The 16864-nt window shown below is 36.8% G+C and overlaps 1 long non-coding RNA gene across 1 annotated transcript in view; it reads right to left on the bottom strand.

The window, feature by feature from the left end:
• The window catches only part of LOC105239242, a 230812-nt gene that overhangs the window by 6763 nt on the left and 207185 nt on the right, over positions 1 to 16864 (bottom strand). The window lies entirely within an intron of this gene.

Here is a 16864-nt window from a genome sequence, read left to right as displayed (position 1 = left end):
CTACCTCTAATGCTACCTCTTATGTGTGTAGTAGCTTAATACTCAAAACACTTTCACATCCATAATCCAATTTCCATCTCTTTTTGCTTTTCATTCTGGGAGATTTTCCTTGATGTGACTAGGTTCTTCTACCAGGACTATTCTTGTATTCAATCTCTTTATGAATAATTTTATTTCCACAATCTGGTTTTAACGTATTTTTATATTTGGAAGCATAGTTTTAAGTTCCAAGAAAGCTTTTGGTTCTCTGGCTTTTCTTCTTTCATAGCAACATATTTTTGTTTTATTGATAAAATATTCTCCAGAATCTTGTGGAGGATGATTCTCTTAAATTCCCCTTAAATAGACCGATGATGGGTAGTAAGGAGGGCGCATATTGCATGGTGCACTGGGTGTTATAGGCAACTAATGAATCATCGAACTTTACATTGGAAACCGGGGATGTACTGTATGGTGACTAACATAATATAATAAAAAATCATTAAAAAAAGATTCCCCTTAAATAAAAATTCTTTTTTTTTTTTTTGCCTAAAGTATCAGTTTCCTTCTTTGTTCTTTTGGTTTTCTCTCAATACCTGGTGATCTATAGTGTTGTGGTTTTTTTGTTTTTGTTTTTATATATGAATGAAAGACAAAAGGGAAAGAGAAAGAAAGATAGAAAATGGTATGTTGATTTATCCACTGACTAGGTTCATTATTCCTCCCAAAATTTACATAGTGTTATTTTAATACGATGGTACTAAATTTAATGCTAAATACAAAATTTAATACTACAGTATGTGAGAGAGGAAAAATTACGCCTCATACCTATGGGTGCAGTCTAAAGTAGGTCAATTTGACCACCAAAATCTGTATACTTTGATTCATCAGTTTTATTTCTAGAAATTTACACTAAGGAAATAATCAAGATTAAATTTACAAAGGACTAGGTGCAAGAATATTCATCACAGCTGTAACAATGTAAGAATGCAATGCCAATGTCAAGACTGGTATGCTGGGTAAATATATTACAGTGATTAAGATAATGGAGCACTTAGAAGTTCTATCTTGAGGCACTATTTAAGAAAAAAAGGAAATGCTCACAAAGTTTGTAAAAAGAGAAAATGTCTAATAGTCTAAATAATATGATACTATTTAAAAAAATAAAATAAGGGAAATACTTGTGTGAGTGTGTGTGTGGCTGTGTGTGTGTGTGCGTGTGTGTACTAGAAGGAAATACAACAAACTATTAACCAAGGTTATCGTTGATGGTGAGAGAACATTATAGTTGTTGTGTTTTGTTTTATTATAATAATATTGTTCCTCTTATTTGTAACACGTAACTTCTAAAATTTTTATTATATAGTATTTATTTATTTATTTATTTATTTAGGTCTTCTTTAATGTCTCTTAATAATATTTAAAGGTTTTCTCCATGAAGGCCTTACACATTTTCGTTGGATATATTTCTATGCATCTTGTACTCTAAGCTGACATAACAAAATGGTGTCTATTTTAAAATTTCATTTTTTTAATGTTTTTTATTATATTATGTTAGTCACCATACAGTACATCCCTGGTTTCATTAGTTGTGTAAAATTTCATTTTTAACACTTTATTGCAACTATATACAGGTTTCTATATATTAATTTTTTCCAAGTACCTGGCTATATTGTCTCATTAATTCTGTTGATTCTTGGGTTTTTCTCATCTGTGAATTATAATGATTTTAGTTTCTTTCCCCCAAATTTTAGAACTTATCTTTCTTTTTGTCTTACTTGACTGTCTTAGATTTCCATGTTCAAAGGAATATTTTGTCTCAAAGTCTGATGTTTAATATAGGTTTTCTGTTGACCTCTTTTATCAGATTACAGAAATTCTTTCATTTCTAGTTTACTAAGAGTTTTTAAGATCATAAATAATTGAATTCTAGCAATTGTTGTAGGTACTGATATGATTATATGTCTTTTTATTTTATTTTTTAAAATATTTTATTTATTTATTTTAGAAAGAGAGGGAGAGACAATGGGCGCGTGAACAGGGGAGGGGCTGAAGGAGAAGGAGAGTCAGAATCTCAAGAAGACTCCCTGCTGAGTATGGAGCCCAAGGTGGGGTTCAATCTCATGACCCTGAGACCATGACCAGAGCTGAAATCAAGAGTAGGGTGCCCAACCTACTGAGCGACTCAGGTGCTCCTATATCTTATTCTTTTAACATACTGAATTAAATTTATAGATTTTTCTAAGCTATTCAACAATGTTGAATTTCCCGATTGTAATATGATCATGGATTAAGATTCCCAAAGTATTTGCTAAAATATTGTTTAAAATACTTGCATATGGGCGCACCTGGGTGGCTCAGTCAGTTGAGGGTGGGCCTCTTTATTTTGGCTCAGATCATGTTCTCAGGATTGTGGGATCAAGCCCCTGTGTGGGTCTCTGCACTCAGCACAGAGTCTGCTCAAGATTCTCTCTCTCTCTCTCTCTCTCTCCCTCTCCCATTGCCCCTCCCCACACTCATGCGGCACACTCTCTCTAAAAATAAATAAATAAAATCTTAAAAATAATACTTGCATATATGTTCATAACATACATTTTCTTCTCTCATTTGTACTTGTTGGGTGTGGCAGGCAGAAAAATGGCCCCACCCACCAAATGATGTCCATATCCTAATCTCTGGAATCTACGTTACTTGGGAAAAGGAACTTCACAAATGTGATTAACATTAAGGATCTTGAGAAGCGAAGGTTAGCTTTGATTCCTCAGGTGGACCCAATCTAATCCTTTCAGTTCTTAAAAGCAGAGAACATTCCCCAGCTGTGGAGAAGCAGAAACAGTGTGAGAACTCAGCCCACCATTGATGCCTTTGAAGATGGTAGAAACCATAAGCTTGGAAACACAGGTAGACTCTAAAAATAAATTCTCCCCTAAGCCGCAGAAAGAAATAGCTTTGCTCATATTTTGATCTTACTCTGGAGAGATCTGGGTCGGATTTCTGACCTCCAGGACTCCAAGATGATAATGTGTGTTGTTTTAAGAGACAAAGCTTGTTGTAATTTGTTACGGCAACAACAGAAAATGAATATATCTGGTTTTATTATTAAGATAATATTTGACTTATATGATGAAATGGGGTTCTTTTTCTTCTATTTATATTTTCTGGAAGAATCTGCACAAGACTGGAATGATATTTTTAAAGGTTTAACAAAACTTTAAAAAATTACCTGGGCATGCTACTGGCTTTGTAAAGGTTTTAAAAAATATATTTAAAAATTTTTAAATTGTTGTAAGATTTCGAGGAGAGGAAAAGATTTTCCTTGACCCTCTTAGGGTCCCTGGCGAAGTCTGAAAATTTAACTGCCCAAAACAGGTTAGCAGGAGAAAAGGATATGAATTTATTTAATATAAATTTTATGTGACATGGGAGCCTCCATAAAGAGATGAAGATTAAAAACAAACAAACCCAGAACTGAGAGCATTTATGCTAGGTTTGATGAAGAGTAGGCAGTAGCATAGAAATATGATAGGTTAAGGAATCTAAAGAAATTGTAGTAAACTGGGGAAAACAGTAAATCCTATGTTTGGATTCTTCCTGACATTCCTTTGTCTTTGGAGACAAGGATGCTTCTTTCCTCTGGGTATAGGGAAGGCACATCCCAGATGAGGGTTTATGACTGGTTGTGGGGAGAAGTGGGAGAAAGAGACACTGTCCCACTTCTGCCATTTTCTCATAAAAATATTTAATATGCCAATGTGCCATATTTTGGGGTAGCATGTCCTAAAGCCCATCAGATTATTCTTAATCTTACCATTAAATTCTTCTTATTATAAGATTATTCTTTGGTTTTGCAACTTTTTTCCCCAAGAACTTAAAATTTTTCTCTATTTAAAAGTTCATAAAATTCTGATATTATCTTTTTAATCTTTGCTCTATCTTTAATTATGTTCTCTTTTCTATTACAAATATTATTTAGCCCTATCTCCTTTTTATTTTTCTTGAATAATTCAGTAGCTTGACTATTTTGTACATATATATTTTTGCAATTTCTTTACTTTTATCATCTTTGATTTTCCTTCTGAAATAATTTCATTTTATGCTGAAGAGCATGCCTTAGAAGTTGGCTTACTGAAATTCTGCTGATGGTAGAAATTCTCAGTTGTTATTTATGTAAATATGTCTTTATTTTGCCCTTGTTACTGAAGAGAGTTTGGTTGGCTATATAATTCGAGGTTGACAATTTTGTCATTTCACTGTGTCCTAGCTTCTTTTATTGCTGTTAAAGAGGCATTTACTGTTAGTTCAATTTTTTGTTTTGAGAAAATCTGTTTATTCTCTCAGGTTGCTTTTATGAACTTCTCTTTGTCTCTGGAGTTCTAAAACTTTCATGGAAGGTATGCGATCATAGATTCGTTTTTATATGCCATTTGGAATGCACTATACTTCCTCTCTCTTATAATTTCTTGTCTTTCATCATTCCTGGAAAATTCTTTGTCATTACCTTTTCAAAAGTTAGCTCTGCTCCGTGATCTCTTTTCTTGTCTTAAACTCTGGTAAGAGAAACTTTAGGTCCTTTTATTACATTTTCCCTATCTCATCACCTCTCTTAAGTAATTTTCATTTTCTTTTGTCTTTGTGCTGCATTTTTTCAGTATTTATGTGATGAAACTACCAGTTTACTTATTGACTTTTCATCTGTGTTAATCTGATCATCCCATAATTTTTAATTTGAGTATATTTTTATTCTTTGAAGTTGTATTTTGTTGAAATCCACCTGCTAGCTTAAGCAGTATTTTACCCTCAATTTTTAAAATATTTTATACATGTCTTACATCTCATAATTCTCATATCTGCAGTCCATGAGATCTACATTGTTTGTTGACTCTATTGACTCTCATTAGTGCCAATTAGTTCCATTTTGCTGTGATCTTTGATCACAGATAATATTTGACTGACATAAATAAATAAAAATCCCGAGGACCTGAATTTAAATTAGAGTGGATTAATACAATAATAAAGTCCTGTTTTTACCCAATTAGTTAAGTAAAAATTTTAAGTGAGAATACTCATTACTGACACAGATTGTTCTAAAGGAGGAAAACTTGAATAGTTACTGCTTGTTAGAATTAAATATGTTAAATAACAAAATTTATTTTAAGAAAGATTAGATAGTAGTAGAAAACCTAACAAAAATTCTTAGTGTGAGGGTGCCTGGGTGGCTCAGTTGGTTAAGCTTCTGACTCTTGACTTTAGCTCAGGTCATGATCTTAGGGTGGTGGGATCGAGCTGTGCATTGGGCTCCTCCATCAGTGGGGAGTCTGCTTGAGATTCTCTCTCTCCCTCTGCCCCTCCCCACTCCCTGCATACATGTGCATGTGCTCTCTCTCCCAAATAAATAAATAACTCTTAATTAATAAAAATTCTCAGTGTGTTCTTGATGTTACTAAGTTCAAGCCACTACCAAGGCAGTTATGAATAAATCAGTGAGGTCTTGGAGTGAGTTAATTATTATAAGTCTAGTGGGTAACCTCAAACTCGTACAAGAAACATAACTAAAAACAAGTGAATACAGTGTTTTAAAAGAAACATCAACAAATGTATGATCCTATTTTAAAAATATATACTTGGAATTACAAGTGAAAAGTCCCTAGAATCTCTCAACAAAGAAAAACAAATTTGTCCTTCTAAAATAAACTTTAGAAAAAAACTCAAATTTCATAATGATGAAATATAGGTTAAGTGTAGACTTTTAAATTTTATGGAAACAAGCATGTAAATATTTCCTAGCCTTTTCTCATTTTCCTGATAAGATATAATGGTTATATGAGAGCTTTTTCTTTCCAAAGCAGCTATATCAGTTGTCTAACCAATATATTTAAGCTTCTTTATTAAATTTTGCCATGGACTGAATATTTGTGTCCCTCCAACATTCATATGGAAACTTAATCCCCAGTGTGATGGTATTTGGAGGTCAGACTTTGGGAGGTGCTTAGGTCATGATGATGAAGGCCACATGAATGGGATTAATGCCTTTATAAAATAAACCATGGAGAACTCCTTTATCTTTTCCACCATGTGAGGATACAGTGAAAAGATGGCTGTCTAGGAACCAGGAAGTAGGTCCTTACCAGACACTGAATCAGTCAGTGCCTTGACCTTGGACTTCTCTGTCTCCAGAACCATGAAAAATAAATTTCAGTCATATAAGCCACTAGTCTGTTTTTGTTATAGCAGCCCAAATGGACCAACAAGTTCTAATTAAATTCTATAGTTTCTGTGTTCAGTTACTTTTCTAGGAAAGATTAAATTAAAGAATGTGAGGCTTATCTTTTTTTTTTTTCTGCATTAGGGAGTGAGTCACTCTTGGACACACCTGTTCAAAATGTTAATATTAACAACCTCTTGGTAGAATAAAATAGGCAAAATATATTAAAATTAAATGTATCTACTCCCACCTAATCATTCCACCTGGGAAATTATCCAATAGAAATAAACAATACATAAGGATTATTACAGCAGCTGGTATAGCTTTTTAATAAAGAATGGCTATGAATGGGGGAGTGGAGAGTGGGAAGTTGAATACATTTAAGTATATCCAAACCATGGAATGTGTTGGGAAACAATTTTTCATGGGTCTCACAGTTTGAAACATCTTAGGAATAGAGGCATTGACTTTTTTCTTCTGGACTATCTTTTTAAGGATGTTTGTATAATGAATAACTTTGAATGATAGAGATAGTGATTCCCCCTGGAACAAATTGTAGGCATGCTTACTGTCTGCTATAATAAAGATAATATCTCTCTCTTGATTAAAGAGCAGACATGCTTACTGCTCATTATAAATACTGACATTCTTTATGCTAAGGGATCCTCTCCTGGAATGCAAACTACTGCATTTGTAGGCTACATTTGGGGCCATCTATGTCACCTCCATAGGACTTAGGATCAAAAGGAACTCTCAAAAATAGTTTGATGTTCATGTTACCTATCATGCTTATCAAGGTGTCCCTTAGTCTCCTCTATCAAGGCCCTGACCCTCTGGTCTACAAGAATATTAGTCCTATGTCCCCCCATACAAATTCTAACTTGTTAACTTGCAAGTGAGAGAATATATCAGAACCTGCACAATTCTTTAACAGTTTTGGTGACAAAGATGGGATGCTGACTTTTGTAAGAGAAAGGACAGGGTTCTGCCGACTAGGTCTGGGAATGTGACAAGACTCTCTGGGATCTGACAGCAAATGCTGGGCAAGGGGGAGGTGGTGTGGTAAAACCCCGACTGTCTTGCCTGTTAATAAATGTTTAGAACACTGAGAGGTAGGATTGAACGAAGCTACCCAAATGGTGCCTTGGTTATTGCTCACTCTCCTCTGGGAGGGTAGATGAGCTATGTTGCCATGACAATGGGACACCAAGGACTACAGCCTCAGCTAAAATGTAATGAGGCTACAACTGATGAACCAAAGAGGCTCCAAAACCAAAATAACTGGTGTCAGCCCTGAAGACCTTCCTACTCGACACAGAGCATTGGGCAGACCAAAATCATCAGAAGTTCTTTTTATTGAGCTACAAGTTAGTATGTGCTTAAAACCTGCTCAAATTGAATGCAATACTTTGTTTACTGGCATGGAGCCCCTTTCTCCCTCCATACCTTCTGATTACTCTCTTCCTTTCCATACTGATCTCAAATGCTATACAGAGAGGTCTCTCTGTCCCTAAAAGAGACCAAAGGTCATACACACCAGTCTCACTCATTATGCTGGGGAACTCTGCTGAATACCACTGCCCAAGTCACTATCTTACCCAGTCCTGTGGGGTGAGTGGGCACCCAGCTTCAGTGAATGGTGTTTGGACAGGGTTCACAGTGGGGAAAAGAAGCTAATAGGACTTTGGAGGTTAGGAAATTTGGGCCAACTCAATGTACTGTTGTTGTTGCTTCTATATCTGAATGTACTTCCTCATCCCAAGAGTGCTAAGAGGATTCTCCCAATCATGGAAGTCACATATAGATAAGTGCTTATAGAACATACAACTCTAAAAGACACCTTTGAGCTTAAGTTTCATTGACAAGTTTCAGGCAGTTGGGGTTTCTGGTAAAGGGAGGCAGTCTCTATCCTGAAGGACAGTGGGGTTTCAGACTCATAACTTCTCTGGCATAGCTACCAGGTGTGGTTTTTTGAAACCAGTTATAGCTTGCTACTGGGCTTTTGGCAAAGCTGAACACCAGATCCATGGAAGCCTTGTGACTCTGGCTTGATAGTCCCATTTTTTTGTGTGGATCAACTGGAACTCAATGACTCCCACGGTGAGAATACCTAATAAGCCAAATTTGTCAGGTACAAATGATATATTCAGGAGAACAGTCAGCCTAGCCCGGCTACCTCTCAGCTTGATATGAAAAGCGGCAGCTTTCCTCTTGGGAAAATTTCATTTCCCAGTGTGCATTCCAAAGTGACACCATTGGTACAAAGGAGCCCTCAATTCACAGAGGTTCTTCTAAATGCCCAGTCTGGTTCCCTGATGGTGAATCTATGTACAATTATGTTTTGACCTAAATAATTCAATTTCTAATAATTTAGAGTACAAGTACATTAATATGTTTGCATACAGTTATGTTTGCAAGGATGTTTATTGCAACATTTTTTATAGCAAATGACAAGGAACTATTAAAAAATTTCTAATTTAGGTACTAGACAAAAAAATTAATTGTTCCATATAAACCATGTCAAATTATCCCAAAACATGACAAGTAAAAATAATGTTAGTAACTTTTTGTTTTTATGGACAGTATTTTCTCAGTGTTATGTAAAGTGTGAATAAGAACATGGTTCATAACCTTTTCCATTTATTGATCAGTTACATACAACCTAGCAAATAACAGTGTGCTTGCTTAGACAGGCAACCTTAAGGCAAATTCCTTCCACTTCTCCCTCAAACCCCAAGCCCTCTGGTCCCACAACAATATCACCTCTATGGTCCCCCATACAAATTCTGGTTTCAAGATTTATTGTTACATAAAAAGGCAAGGCATTGAAAAATGTAAAATTTATCATTTTCATGCAAAAAATAGCACATATAAAGATGTTTGTGTGGACAACCTATGAAAGAAAACACAAGGCATTGGTAATAGGGTTACCTCTGGGAAGAGACTAGAGGAACCCTGGAAAGTCTTTGGTGAAAATAGGACTTATTTTCATTGCTATATATGAAGAATCACACTTAGGTTAAGAAGTTTTATCTCTGGGTGGTGAAAATCCAAAGGACGACTTATTTACTGCCTGTTACTCATTTTGTATTATTTATACAATGAACTTAAATTTGCTCCAAAGACCAAAAAAATTAGAAATATTTCAAATATTTTAAAGAAAGGATATATCCATAATTTGGTAGTGGGGAGAGCAACAAAAGTTGTAATCTCTGTTGCTGAAAAAACTACAATCCTGAATATAAACCTGGATGCTGACATTAGAACAGGGAAGAAGTAAAAATATCCACACAATTAGTAGGCAAATGGCTGGTAGGAAAAAAATAGATCTAGATGCAAAATTACCTATACGAAAATTGCACACATTATATAACCAAATGAAAATTCAAAGACCAATCCAACAATATCTTGTTTTTATTATTTATTTTGATGGCTTCTTAGGTCCAAGGATATGACCAATCAAGGAAACAAGCTGTATTGTAACAAGAAATTCTCTGTTCCATTCATTAGGTTTCAATCCTATCTGGACTAGCCTCAGTCATTACCATACCATACAGACAGACAGATCTCTCTGGGGCTTTTAGCGGGGATTCTTTTATTCCCACAGCACTTTGAAGGATTTGAGATGGAGAACGCTGGACCACTGCCTTTGCACGTCTTCCAGACAGTGGAGAATGTGTTTGGGAGCAGCAGATTGAAGTTCATCTTCTGGGGGCCTGTGAAAATATCTTTTGCTTTTGTAGATTGGTGAACCAAAAGAAAAAAAATACCCTCAATCATTGGATTGGTATTATATACTACCAGTACTCTTCTCATGGTAATGGTCCCACACAAACCAGTTTATAAAACTCCAAGAATGTGAGGTAGATCCTTCATCTTTTAGGAAAACAGCATCTCTTAAAACAATTATTTTATTTCATCCATGGGCTGTTGCTAATGGCAACAGAAAGAATGGACTGGAGTGTCATAATAATCCTCCATTAAATCCCTGGTGTTTAAATTTTAATGCTATAATTCAAGAGCTGACAAAAGCCCATTGAGTGCGTCTATGGAGAGGAAAACAGGCGGGCCCATTTTCTCAGGGGTGATGCTATAGCAACATGGAATGAATTTGGGGTCAGGGAACAAGCAGTCTCCAAGCTTTGTTTGCGTTTCCTGGCTAAAAGTAGAATTCAACATTATAAATTTTACCCAACTAAGTAAGTTATTTTGAGCAGCAGGAAGATAGCTCCCTTTGCCCTGCTGTTTACATTGAAAACAGAGAGAAGGTAACAAAACCAGAACTGGAAGAAAGACATACCGACAAATACATTATGAAATGACTCTCAAAGAGACCACTTTAGAAACCCCCAAACCCCGCTATGTTTGATGCCCAACCCTTCTCCCCTGGACAAATGATGCTTTCAAACATGGAAAAATATCACAATTCTCAAAATGCCTTTTAAAATAAGAAGACAAAAAAGTCTGATCAACAGTACCTAAATGGGACCCCCTTCCAATCACGCAAGACATGGCAAAGTAAGTTGCTGTTGATTACGTCTAGCTCTTTATAATGGTACTTTGTTTCAGTGGGAGGATTTTTTCCATCAGAATAAACAAATATACCTGAATCACAACTGCCTTTTGTACAACATAAGGCAAAGAACAAACAAACAAACAAACAATACCCTACCTAATTCCCAGAGGTTTGTGCTGCCAACTTTTCTTTCCCTAAGCATCTCTGTTTTCACTTTTGGATTTAGTATTAAACCTTAGCCTACTGAGCCAATAATATAAACTAATACATTTGAGGTGGTTATCCAATAAAGGTGTATCTAGTTACAGACTCTATTTGCACGGCTCACGATATAAAAAAAGAAGGATGTTAGGTTTTCAAGTGCTAAGTCATAGACAAATACACCTACCTGTAAACCATATAGCTCAACAAAATTCAAAGCGGTTCCTTCCTTTCCATCCCCTTGTCCAGGCCCTCATGTCTCACCTCAACAGTGAAAAATCCTTGCCCCTCCCAAACTCTCATGACCTCTAGTACCCACCTCCTGCAATTCATCCTATGGCAATATTAATCATCTTCTTAAAACAAAAAAAATTCTCCCTTATTCAAAAATCTTTGATGCCTGTAGAATCAAATTCACACTCCTACAGGTAACTCTGCTATTTGGTATAAGTAAGGCAAACTGTATAACTTGCTGTTCCACTAATACGGCTTGTTTATACTTTCCTCATAATATATTTAGTTAATGGACCCTGCCTAGAATTTTCCTAACATAACTCTGTTCACCCTTCAAGCTCCATTTAAATGTCACCCTTTCCAGGAAGCCTTTCGGGATCACTCCGTCTAGAAAAGATTTCTTCTTTTTTCTCCCAGCTCCCACAGCACCTGTAGAATGGTCTTTCGGAACTTATTTACTTTTTTCTAATAAACTGTCTGGCTATTATTCCCTGAGGACAGGGACTACAAATTCAACTTGGAAGAAAAAAAGTTTTTAAAGAAAATATTCCCTAAGCTGCATTGCTTACCTGGTTTTGCCTATTAGGTATGCCAAATATAGTATTATCTATGAGAGGAAACAATGAAATAAAAAAATATTAATAAGTAATATATTATGATCAAGTGTAAGTATCTTCAATGAAAGAATGGCTTCGCATAAAAAGAAAAATAAAGGATTTAGGTTAGGTTATTCCTCATGAATAAACAACCCTAATATCTGAGAAGCAGATCATGATACAAATTAAATTTTTTTCATGTTACCCATCCAATGAACATGCAAAAAGAGCTGCTCATCATAGTCACTGAGGGATCCAGGCTGGTGGAAGCCCCTTCTCTATACATCCTTACACAATCGCTAAGTCCGAAGAAGGGAACCTGGCAAGCTCCAACACACTGGCTTTGAAGATTTCTGCCCATGGGTGACATATATCTCTTCTGCTCACACCATAAGCCAAAGCGCATAACACAACCTGACTTCCAGGGGACAAGGAAATGCAATCCTACATGTATTCAGAAATGGAGACATTTTGAAATGTTTAGAGACTAGCACTCGTGAAGACTGCCTCATATTTTCCCTAGAGTTGAAGAAAAACAAAAGCAATAAATTTCAAAATTTACTTAAAACAGCAAAATACTTAAAAGTAGGAGACTCTAAGGTTGATCAAAGATACCTTCCAGTAACCTAGGGAACTGTTTCCCTATGGTGACATTTTAAGTATTTTCCCCTTAAGATTAGATTAAAGATACAAATGCTTATCATTCTTGCTTTTGCTCAATACAAACTTCAAGTCCTGGCCAAGACAAAAAGACATAAAAAAGAAAATGAGGTACAAACTTTGGAAGAAAAAAAAACCTTCTACTTCTAACAGTACAATATGAATTTGTTGATACGGCTTATCTTTTGATTTTTTTGGATTTTTCTATCAGAATTAATAATCATGAGCAAATTTAGCACAAAAATTACTTTAAAAATCAAAAGCAAAACATAAGTGATCTGTACAAAAGCAGCAGAGGAACCAACAGTTGTGTAACTGGAGTCTTAGAAAGAGAGGAGAAGAGAGAGTATGGGGCAGAAAAATTATTTGGGGAAATATTGGTTGGAAAATTTCAAAATTTTATTTAAAGATCCATCCATAATTATAAGAATCAAAGCAACCACCAAGCAGGGGGGAAAAGTCCCACAGGCACATGATTTTAAACCGCTGAAAGTCAAAGTCAAACATCACATAAAAAGAACAGGAAGAAAATATACCTTAAATATAGAGATCCACAATAAGACAGCTGACCCCTCCTCAGAAACAGTGAAAGTCAGAAGACACTGGAATGACATCTTCAAACTTACTAAAGAAAAATATAAACCTGTTACCCTGGAAAAGTATTGATCTGCAGCAGGTATGCACTACAAGAAATGCTAGAGGAAGTTTTTTGGCTGATGGTAAACAATGCAGGTGAAATGTGAGTACACAAGAAAAAATGAAACATCAAATATTGTGATAAATTTTATGAAAAAAACAAATCAGATGAAAGGGGTAAACTTTTTTTTTTTGAGAAAAACAGCAAACCAAAAAAAATGGAATAATCCCATTAAATAAATAAAAGTCATAATTAAAAGGAAATCAAAAGGCACAAACTTCCAGTATAAAATAAATAAGTCCTGGGGATATAATGTACAGCATGGTGACTATATTAATAATACTGTATTGTATGTTCGTAAGTTGCTAAGAAAGCAGATCTTAAACGTTCTCATCACAAGAAAAGAAATTTGTCATTAAGTTTGGTGATGGATGTTAACTAGATTTATTGATCATTTTGCAACATATGCATACATTAAATCAGTATGTTGTACACCCAAACTTCCAATATAATGTGTGTCAATTATATCTCAATTAAAAAAGCAAACCTTCCCTCCAAGAAAATGCTGGGCTCAGATGGCTTCACTGGTGAATTTTATTAAGCATTTAAGGAAATTATTCCAATTATATTTAACTTTTTCTGATCTTTTCCCATAGAAATGTGCACTTAAGGGAACAGTCGGAGTTTATTTGCTGAATGGAGCTATTTAGAACTCAGGTCTGGCCAGTAAGGACTTTGACTATAATTTCAAGTGGGTTTTAATATTACTGAGCTTATCCATTTGTTCTTCAGTTAACATTTGACACTGACCCTTCGCTTCAGCCAGCACCCATTCCCACCCCCAACAGAGGCTAATGCACAAGAGAAATGACAGACATAGGAATCTGACACTGTTGTTGGACAAACAAATCAAAGTTAGTCTTGTTGAAGGTGATTAAAATCAATATCGACATAAAGTCAGTGTGTTTTAAAGAAGAAAAAAAAGGAGCACTGGTAAATTTGAGCCTAGATCAAGGTGAGTTTTGCATTTCATAAACAAATGCTTCAGGACAAATATTTGGAGGACTAGGCCGATTACAATTCCTTTCAATCTTTTTATCACAAGGTACTTGCTGCAGATAAAAACGAAGAAAGAAAGGACAGCCTTTTATGTGCTTTTCTTTCTCATTGTAACAATTGCCATTCTGGCTTCTAGAAGAAAACCTCCCCAAACATGAAAGAGAAGAGGCAAAAGCGAGGAAGGGAAGGCTGTGCGTCTGTGAACAGACATTTGAAGGTAAGCCTTCAAGGAAGAAGGAAAGTTCTGGCAAGTTTAAGGAGCATACTTTCACTGTATCTTGAAGGGCCTGGACTGCAGTGCATGAATTAATGTTGCCGGTCAGTTTCTCCAGAAAGTTGCCTAAGAGATGGAGCTAAGTCTACGCAAAGTTTTTGGGGGAACTGCTGTCAGGATCAACACCTGTGGAGGAAGCAGAGTTGGGCCAAGGGAGAAGCTGAGCTGTAGTAACAACACCTAGGACAAGCTCAAGGGGAGCCCTGAGGTCGGAATGGCCCTTTAGATACACTCTGAGCTGGGGAAAGGAGACCTAGCCTTCAACCAGTCTGGGGATGCATCTCGCCCTCTGGAGAAAGAGTGATCTCATGCAATGTGGCTCTCTTCAGGGGAGAGAAGCCCAGAGAGGACTGGCAGCTGAGAGCCATCAGCCCCCAACACACTCAGCAGTGAAGGGAATTAGTCCTTCCTTCTTGGCAGAGGAATCGGGTCGGGTAACACAGCATCCATTACTGTCCACTTTTACATGTCTTCGCTCCTCTTGCTTTACCTAAGCCCAAACATCATTCCTCCAGGACTCTGGTGATTGTTTTTCCTAGTGTAAACTTATTAGAGGAAAATTAACACAGAAAACTCTAGCTCTCACAGCTACAGCTGTGATAAGTTATTTTCTCCTTATTTCATAATCTATCCTAAGATTCTCTTCTCCTACAGCTAGTACCTGTGCTGGTCTTGGTGATTTAGCTGGCGGGGCAACCCAAAGTCATATCTGATTGCCGAAACCCCAGGTCATTAAGCCCTTTTGAGACTGTGACTACTATATTGGTCCATTTACCATCAAAACTTGGCAAAGAAGTACTAAGAGATAACCATATACCAAACATATTTCTCCCTGTCCCCAGTGGGTCATAACAGCCTTCCTCCTGAGGTTCAGATCAATTGCCTCTATCAATACAGTGCTCCTCTCCTTGCCTCTGGCTCCTTAGCATGAGGATTAAGACGTCCACAGGCATAAATAGTACTTTGAATTTCTATGGTGGGTGTTTTCCACCTTAGGAACAAAGACCACAAACACACAGAGGTCAGAATTTCAGAAAAAGGAAGCAGAAGTTCCCTATGGCTCATTCCTACTTTCACCCTTTGATTCCCAGCACCGCGTATTCTAACTAATGGGGCACAGCACCACACAGTAGTCATTGATGTGAGTATATACTGTGTCCTGGAAGATGACTCCCTGTCCTTGCATGGTTTCATTTTTGAGCCTTATCTGTGCCAAATATAAGCTATTCTATTGCTCTTCAATGCCAGCTGCTTTTGGACGCTGTGGTATGTGACAGGACCTGTGGATCTTTGGACTGTGGGCCTACTGTTGCACCTCCTTTGCCATAAAGTGAGTCTCTTGGCTCAGAGTTTTTGAACAGTGGCATATTGACATTTTGGGTGAGACAATTCTTTGTTACGGGAAACTATTCTATACGTTGTAGGATGTCTAGCAGCAACTCTGGCCTCTAGCCACTAGATGTCAGTAGCATCCTCCCAGTTGTGCCAATCAACAGCGTCTCCAGACTTTGCCAAACGTCTCCTGGGGGGAAATTACCCCTGGTTAAAAACACTACCTTAGTCTGATGCAACGTTATTGGGAATTCATGTGGATGAATTAAACTTTCTGTAATCCGATGGATAATGATGCTGTCTGAGGTTCTTCAAACAGGAAAGGCAAATCCATATCTAGAATATGTGTAGATTCAAACAGTGTTAATCCAAAATGAATGGAGGTCTCTTCTAGGATGGAATGAGTCCAATATATTGAACATGCCAGTAGATGGTTGCTTGGTCTCTTGAAGGAATGGTGCTGTATTTGGGGGTCAGCATTGGTCTCTCTTGCTAACTGTTGGGTCATTTAGCAGTGGCAGAAGTTTTATCAGTCTTAGTAAATGGGAGATCATATAGCTGGGCCCATACACAGCCTCCATCCTTGATAACATTGTTGTTCTGTTTCTTTGTACCCAGTGTTCGAACACTGGGGTCTCTGATGACAGAGAGAACTGGCTAACATGGACTGGCTGACATTCTGTCTACTCTGATTACTTGGGTGTTTAATGCCTGTTCCAGGGTAGACACTCCTGTGGACACAAACATGCAATACAAAGATCTTCACACTTTATGCCCACTCCCACAAGTCCATCCACACACCATCACTGCAGACCTCCTTGCCCCTGATCTTTCCACCTTTTTCCTTCCAAGCTATTTGTCACCCATGAATTTACATAGATTTTTAATCCTGGGCTATTTTCTTTCCCCCAAAAGAGGAGTAATAGTTGTTCCACCTGGAGCTCTGCCTATTGAGAAGATTTTCCCCAACTAATGTCTTTCAAGGTCACCATGGAGAGGGGCTGTAGTGAAGTTCCAATCCATTTTTAGCTTGCACACTCATACCTAGCTGCCAGTTCACAAATCAGGTTTGCTCTTTTCCTTCTTTGTCAGCTGTTGTAATGCATTCTATGCAGAATAGTACACACTGGGTAGGAGGTCTTGCTTCATAGAACTGTGGTGAATGAAATGTAAG

This window comes from Ailuropoda melanoleuca, chromosome 10 (genome assembly GCF_002007445.2).
Source record: "Ailuropoda melanoleuca isolate Jingjing chromosome 10, ASM200744v2, whole genome shotgun sequence".
Classification (NCBI taxonomy): domain Eukaryota; kingdom Metazoa; phylum Chordata; class Mammalia; order Carnivora; family Ursidae; genus Ailuropoda; species Ailuropoda melanoleuca.
This window is presented reverse-complemented; position numbering and strand designations above follow the sequence as displayed.